The sequence below is a fragment of the Cyprinus carpio genome, chromosome A4, assembly GCF_018340385.1.
Source record: "Cyprinus carpio isolate SPL01 chromosome A4, ASM1834038v1, whole genome shotgun sequence".
Classification (NCBI taxonomy): domain Eukaryota; kingdom Metazoa; phylum Chordata; class Actinopteri; order Cypriniformes; family Cyprinidae; genus Cyprinus; species Cyprinus carpio.
Window position 1 is genome coordinate 755,407 of NC_056575.1, and position 6,662 is coordinate 762,068.

Below are 6,662 nucleotides of genomic sequence, written 5' to 3' on the forward strand. Positions count from 1 at the left end.
AAAAAATAATCCTAAGGAAAACAATAGGGCTCTCGCCCTCCAGGCTTGAGCCCTAATAAAAACTATAATCGTCTCTTGATAACAGCAGCTGATTCAAACACGTCAGACGTGATTAGGTTCATGTTAGTCAATGTTTATATTCTAACACCAGATCTGTTGTTTTGAGGAATGTCTTTTTTCTCTGTGAACTACAATCGTCCCTGCACAGAGAACACGCTTGCTTTGATATAATATATCCGCTGGGGTTTGCGGACAGACGTTTAATAACTGCGTCTAGAAAATATCCATATACGTTATTCTGTGTGTGTGTGTGTGTGTGTGTGTGTGTGTAACTGGGGCGTTCTGTGTTGTAAAGAGTGCTGTTCTGAAACGACGAATCCCTCTCCCATCTCTCGTCTCTCTCTCCTCCCTCGCTGGCTCCTCCGACAGCCTCAAACTCGTCCGTGTGTGTGTGTTACTCTGGGCTGATAACCGATCCTGGTGTGTTTTCTCTCTGTTTTGGGAATGTGCTGCACGTTAAGGCACAAACACAGCAGAACCTGTAAAGTGATGCCTTCATGTGTGTGTGTGAGAGTTGTTGGTGTGAGTGAGTGATGGTGTGTGTGTGTGTGTGTATTGTGTGTTGTTTTGAGAGTGTTGGTGTGTGTGTTTGTGTGTGTGTTGGTGTGAGAGTGTGTTGTGGTGTGTGTGTGAGTGTGTGTGTGTGTGTGTGTGTGTGTGTGGTGGTTGTGTGGGGAGTGAGTGTGATGGATGGTTTGTGTGTGTTGGAATGTGCATGGGTGTGTGTGTTTGAAGTGAGGATTGTGTGTGTGTGAGTGGTGTGTTGTGTGTTTGAGTGTGGAGATGTTTTTGTGAGTCGGTGTGTGTGTGTGGGGGGGGGGTGAAGGGGATTAGTGGAGCCGTGAGTAAAGTTTGCTGTGTGTGTGTGATTGTGTGTGTGAGATTACGTGTGTAGTATTGTGTGGTTTTTGTGGGTGGGGGTGGGGAGGGGGGGGGTGTTGAGTGCTTGTGGGGAGGTGGGTCTGGAGGGGGGGGTTGGGGTGATGATAGGGGTGGATGAGGGGTGTGGGGGATGCTGTGTATGTGTGTTGTGGTGTGTGGGAGTGAGTGGGGCGGTGATTGTGGGGGGTGGGGAGACGTGGGAGGGGGGAGGGGGGATGTGGGTGTGTTGTGGGTGGGGAGTGATGGGGGGTGAAAAAAGGTGCGGGCGGGTTGTGGGGGAGTGTGGGGGTGGAGGTGGGGGCGTAGAAGTATGGGTGTGTGTGGTGGGGTGGGGGGGGAGAGGGAGGAGCGTGGGGTTGTTGTGGGGGTGGTGGGGGGTGGGGGTGTGGATTGGAGGTGGGATGGGGGCGAGTGGGGAGGTGGAGGAGGTTGGGTGGGGGAGTGGGGGGAATGTGAGGGTGTGTTGGGGTGGGGGTGGGTGTGAGAGGAGGGGTTGTGTTGTGGTGTTAGTGGTGGGATGTTAGTGTGGTGTGTGTGGTGGTGTATGGGGGTGTTGGGAGCGGGGAGGAGGGGGGGGGTTGTGTTAGTGGGGGGGGAGTGTGTGGATGGTGGTGGTGGTGTGATAGGGGTGTGTGATTGGGTGGGGGGAGGGTGGGTGAGGTGATGTGGGTGAGTTGTGAGTAAGTGTGTGGGCGGAGGAGGGGGAGCGATTCGTGGGAGTTTGGGGGGGTGGGAGGTGGGAGTGGGGGGATGGGGTGGGTGGTGGGTGGGTGGGGAGGTGGTGTGGGGGGTGGGGGAGGGTGTGTGTGGGGGTTGGGGGGGAGGGGGTGGGGTGTAGTGGAGAATTGTGTGGGGGTGTGGGGGGGGGTGGGTGGGTGGAAGGGTGGTGGGGGGGGGGGTTAGGTGTTGGTGATTGTTTTTTTTGTGTTTTTGTTGAGTGGGGGGGAAAGGGGTTGGTATTTGGTGGTTGAGCGGAATGGTGGGGGTAGGGGGTGGGTGTATGGGGGGAGGAGTGTGGATGGGATGTGTTGTGAGTTGTTGGGGGGGGTGGGGGGGTAGGTGGGGTGGGCGTGGGAGGGGGGGCGGGTGGGTGTGGGTGGGGGGGAGGGGGGGGGGGTGGGGGTTGTGGATGAACGGGGGGGGAGGGGGTGGGGGGGTGGGGGACTGATGTGGTGGGTGTATCTGTTTTGGGGACCTGTGAGGGTGTGTGGGGGTGGGTGTGGGTGGAGATGAGGTGGGCCCTGTCCTCAGGGGGTGGGTTTGAGGGTGGGGGGTGGGTGTGGGGGGAGGGGTGGTGGATGATGGGACGGGGGTGGGAGGGGGGGGGGGGGGGGTGTGGTATGGGTGGGATGGGGTGTAAAATGTGAGGGGGAGGTGTGGGGAAATTGCGGTGATGTGTGGGGCGGTGGTGAGTATGTGGTATTTTGGGTGAAGTGGGCTGGGAGTGGGGAGGGAGAGGAGGGAGGGGTTGGAAGGGGAGGGGTGAGGAAGGGATCGGGAGGGGGAATGGGTGGGGGGTGGGTATGGAGGGGGGGGGGGACGGGGTGGGGGAAGTGGTGGGTGTGGGGAAGGTGGGGGGTGGATGAGTGTAAGGGCGGCGAGGACTGGGGGGGGGAGGTGTGGAGGTTGGGGTGTGAAGGTTAGGGGGGTGAGGGGGGTGGGTGTGGGGGGAGTGGGATGGATGTGGTGGATGATGGAGGAAATGGGGATGATGTAAGTGGGCGGAAAGGGAGGTGACGGGGGTGCGGGGGTGAGGGGTGGGGGGGGGGGGGGGGCGGGAGGTAAGGGGGTTATTTTTGTTGTGTATGGGGGGGGGCGTGATGATGGGGAGGGTGTAGGGTGGGGGGTGTGGGATGATGAGGTGGAGGGGGGGAAAGGGGAGGTGGGTGGTAGTGTGGGAGTGGAGGTGTGCGTGTTGGAGGTGGGGGGGTGGGTGGTTGTGTGGGTAGGTGGGATAAAGTGGATTGTTGTGTTGAAGGGGTGGGGGCGGGGTTGGGTGTGAGTGAGTGTGTTGATTGTGTGTGTGTGGAAGGTGGTGGTTGTGGTAAGGTGAGGGATTAGGGAGGGGAAAAAATGAAAGTTTTGTGGAAAGGGTGTTGGGGGGGGTGGGTTGAGGGGGAGGGATGGGTATGGGTTGTGATTGTGGGTGTTGGTGGGGGTAGGGAGTTTTGTTGTGTTGTGGAGTGTGAGTGCGGTTTGGGATTGGGGGATTGGGGGATATGTGTGGTTGTGTGGTAGGGGGGGGGGTGGATTGAGGAGAGGGGGTGGTTGGTGAATTTGTTGAAAGATGGGGTCAAAACAAGAAGTGGGTGGGGGATGGCGGATGGGGTAGGGTTGTAGTTTGGAGATGGGGGTTATTTGTGGTGTGAGGGTGATAGTTGTGAGAGTGTTTTGGATGTGTGTGTGTGAGTGGTGGAGGAATTAGGGTTTGTTTGTGGTTTTTTGGGTTGGTTTATGTTTGTGGGGTGGCTTGTGGGTTGGGTTTTTTTGAAGAGGGTGGGGGTATGGGGGAGGATTTTGTGTCGGGTTGATTTTTGGGTGTGATTGTTGGTGGGAGGGGAGAATGTTGAAGTAAAGGTGGGTGTGTTGGGGCGGTGAAAAATGTTTGAAGGGATAAGGGGGGAATTGTCGGAGTGGAAAACGGGGTAGTTGGTGAAAAAAATGGAGGGTAGTTTGGGGGAGTTGGGAGGTTTGTTGTTGAGAGTGTGTGGTTGGGGGTGAGGTGGGGGAAAAGTGAGGGGGGAGGTGGGAGTGAGTGGGTGGTGGTGGGTTTATGGGTGTGGATGTTTTTTGGGAAATTGATTGATTTTAATGGGGTTTAATGTGGGGGGTGGAGATGGATGTGGTGGGATTTGTGTTTTGGTGGGGGGGTTGTTTTGTTGGTGAGATGAGTGTTGAATTAGTTTTGTGTGAAGGGGTGGGGAACGTGTGTATTTTTTGTTTGTTGTTTTTTGAGTTTGTTGAAGGGGTGGCGTGGTTGGAGGATTTGGTAGGAGTGGAGTAGTGGGGGTAGATGGAGGAGTAGGGTTTGACTTGGTGATGGGAATATGTGAGGGATTTGGGGTAGAATGGTGTGGTTTGGTTGTGTGGTGTGGTTTTGTGTTGTTTGGTGGTGTGGGTGGTAAGTGGTTTGCAGCGAGAGTTTTTGTAGGGATCCACAAGTTTGGTGGTGATTTTGAGGATAGATAAATCGTGTGTGGTGGGTATAATGTTGAGGATGTTTGTTTTGATGGGGTTTTAATTTGTTGTGTAATGGTGAGTTTGGATGTGTTTGTGGGTTTTATGTGTTTTGGAAGGTGTATGTTCGGGAGTTATGGTTTGTCTGTTAAAGGTGTGTGTTGGGGTGTGAATAGTTGTTTTGTATATTTAAATGTTTTTTTTAGTGTGTGTTGGGGGGAGCGTGGGAGCTTGCGTTTGCAGAGGGGGGGGTGGGTGGGGTTGTGTGTGTATGTGGTTTTGTTGGTTGTAAAGTGTGGGGGCGAGAGTGTGTGTGTTCAAGTGTGTGTGTGTGCGTGCGGCGACGGGATGTGTGGGTGTATCATTGGGGGTGTGGTTTTGTGGGGTTGTGGTGTGTTTTGTGTGGGTTGATGAGGGAAGACTGTTCCCCCCCGTGTGTGTCTCCGATGTGGTTGAAGGGTGCGAGAGGCGATTGGTGGTGGGGGAGGGTTTGGAGAGGGTGGGGGGGGGGGGGGGGGGGGTGGGTGGGGAGGGGGGGAAACAGCGAGAAGCAGGGAGGGAAGTCGTGGGTAGGGGTGGGGTAGGTATGTGGTGGGGTGTTTTGGGTGGGTGATGAAGGTTGTTGGTGTTTGGAGAAGAGTGGGGGGGGGGGGGCAGGGAAGAAGGGGGCTTGGTGGGCGTGTGGTTGTGGGGGCGGGGGGGAAGGGGGGGGGGGGGTCGGGAGGAGTGAGAGCGAGAGGTGTGGTGTGTGTTTGTTGTGTGGTGAGGAGAGATTGAGCGTGTGTGTTGTGTATCCTGGATGTGAAAAACCTACACCTTCTTCACTAAAAATATCTTTCAAAATTAAATAATCCCTCTTTAATGTTTTGACAGTTTTACCATTTAAAAAATAATGTACATTTTTTTATCAATAATAACTTATACCAAAAAGTTAACTCATTTTATTTTTTACCACACCTGTATGTCATGTGAACATGCTAAATAATTTATTACATTATTGAAATATTAAGATAAAAGCAGTCGACATGACTTTTTCAATTCAAACCTTCTCTCAGATTGTGACAGTAAAAATAATTTTTTTATAAAATGCTTAAAATTATCTTAGACTTTTGGACCACACAATTTACAATGTATTTCTAGCTAAAAATATTTACATTTATTATTATTGCTTTTTACCTTTATGAATTCTATATTATTATTTGTACATAATTTCCCCTCAGAATTCAGTTCCGCTGTGTGTGTAGTTCTGAGGCTCTCTCACCTTGTTGTGTTTGAAGAAGGCGCCGCCGACGCATTTAAACACTTCTCACTGCAGAAGCTCTTGAGCTCGGAGCCCATGAGCAGAGAGTAGCGCTTCATGCCCTCCTTCTGACACCAGACGCAGACGATCGGCTCCCTTCTGGATCGTCCTCCGCTGAACAGAGACACACGTCAGAATCAGCTGCACACCAATCACATGTTTCCAGAGTGTGTGTGTGTGTGTGTGTGCTGCACACCGGCAGAAGGTTTGATGAGCGGCACGATGACCTTCATGCTCTGCTGCTCCTTCACACGCGCTGGGCGCAGGGAAGAGTGTGACGATGAAGACGGAGACGCCGCTCCTTTCTCGCCGCTTTCTGACCGCTTCTCTGAGGAAGAGGATGCGTGGTGGTTTGGCAACGGAGTTCTCTGGAGGATGAATGACAGTCACATGGAGGAAGTAGAAGAGCAGCAGCGGCTGTGAATGTGTGCGCGAGTACCTTTCAGAACAGATATCTGTTTGTGTGTTTGCCTCGGTCTGAGTCCTGCAGATCCACTGAATCATAGCCGTACCCATCCCAACAACTCATTCATGGTGCTTCTCCAGCAAAGCTCTGCAAACACAAACAGACATCCTCTGAGATCACAGCATAGATATAGTTATATATTTTAAACATGTTTCAAAATATGAACATTTAATATAAATATGAGTATGTACAGTGTGTGTGTGTACAAACCTGTCACTATGAAATAAAATACATTTTACTAACATAAAAATAATATAAATATGTTTTTTTAAATGATTTCAGCTAGCTGCCAAGGCAACATTTCTCCTTTTTCTCAAATTCATAAATTATTTATTCACTGATAATAACTACAACTAAAATGAAATTAATAAAATAAATACCTATTTTTAAAAACTAAAAATTAATAAAAAAATGTCAAAAACAAACACTAAAAATGTAAAAGTATTTATATATATTTTTTAAATAAATATTTATATTTCATTAAAAAACAATACCCGGGTACCATTTTTAAATGTTTTAATATTAAATGTTAATTTTTTTATTAAATGTTCATTTTTAAATTGTTTTATTACATTTTATTAAATATTGTATTTTAAATATTTTTTATTTTCATGTTATTAAATATTTTTTATTTCATGTTTTATTTCAAAATTTCTTAAAAGACATATATTTAAAAAATATTTTATTGTTTGTGTTTATATATAAAAATATATTTTAAAAATATTGAAATTTAAAAAAAAATTTATAAATATATATATTAATAAAAAAAATACTTTG

At 49.7% G+C, this 6,662-nt stretch overlaps 1 pseudogene; it reads right to left on the reverse strand.

The window, feature by feature from the left end:
* Nucleotides 1-6,390, reverse strand: part of LOC109073369 — an 11,270-nt pseudogene extending 4,880 nt beyond the window's left edge.
* Between the last annotated feature and the right edge of the window lie 272 nt (nt 6,391-6,662).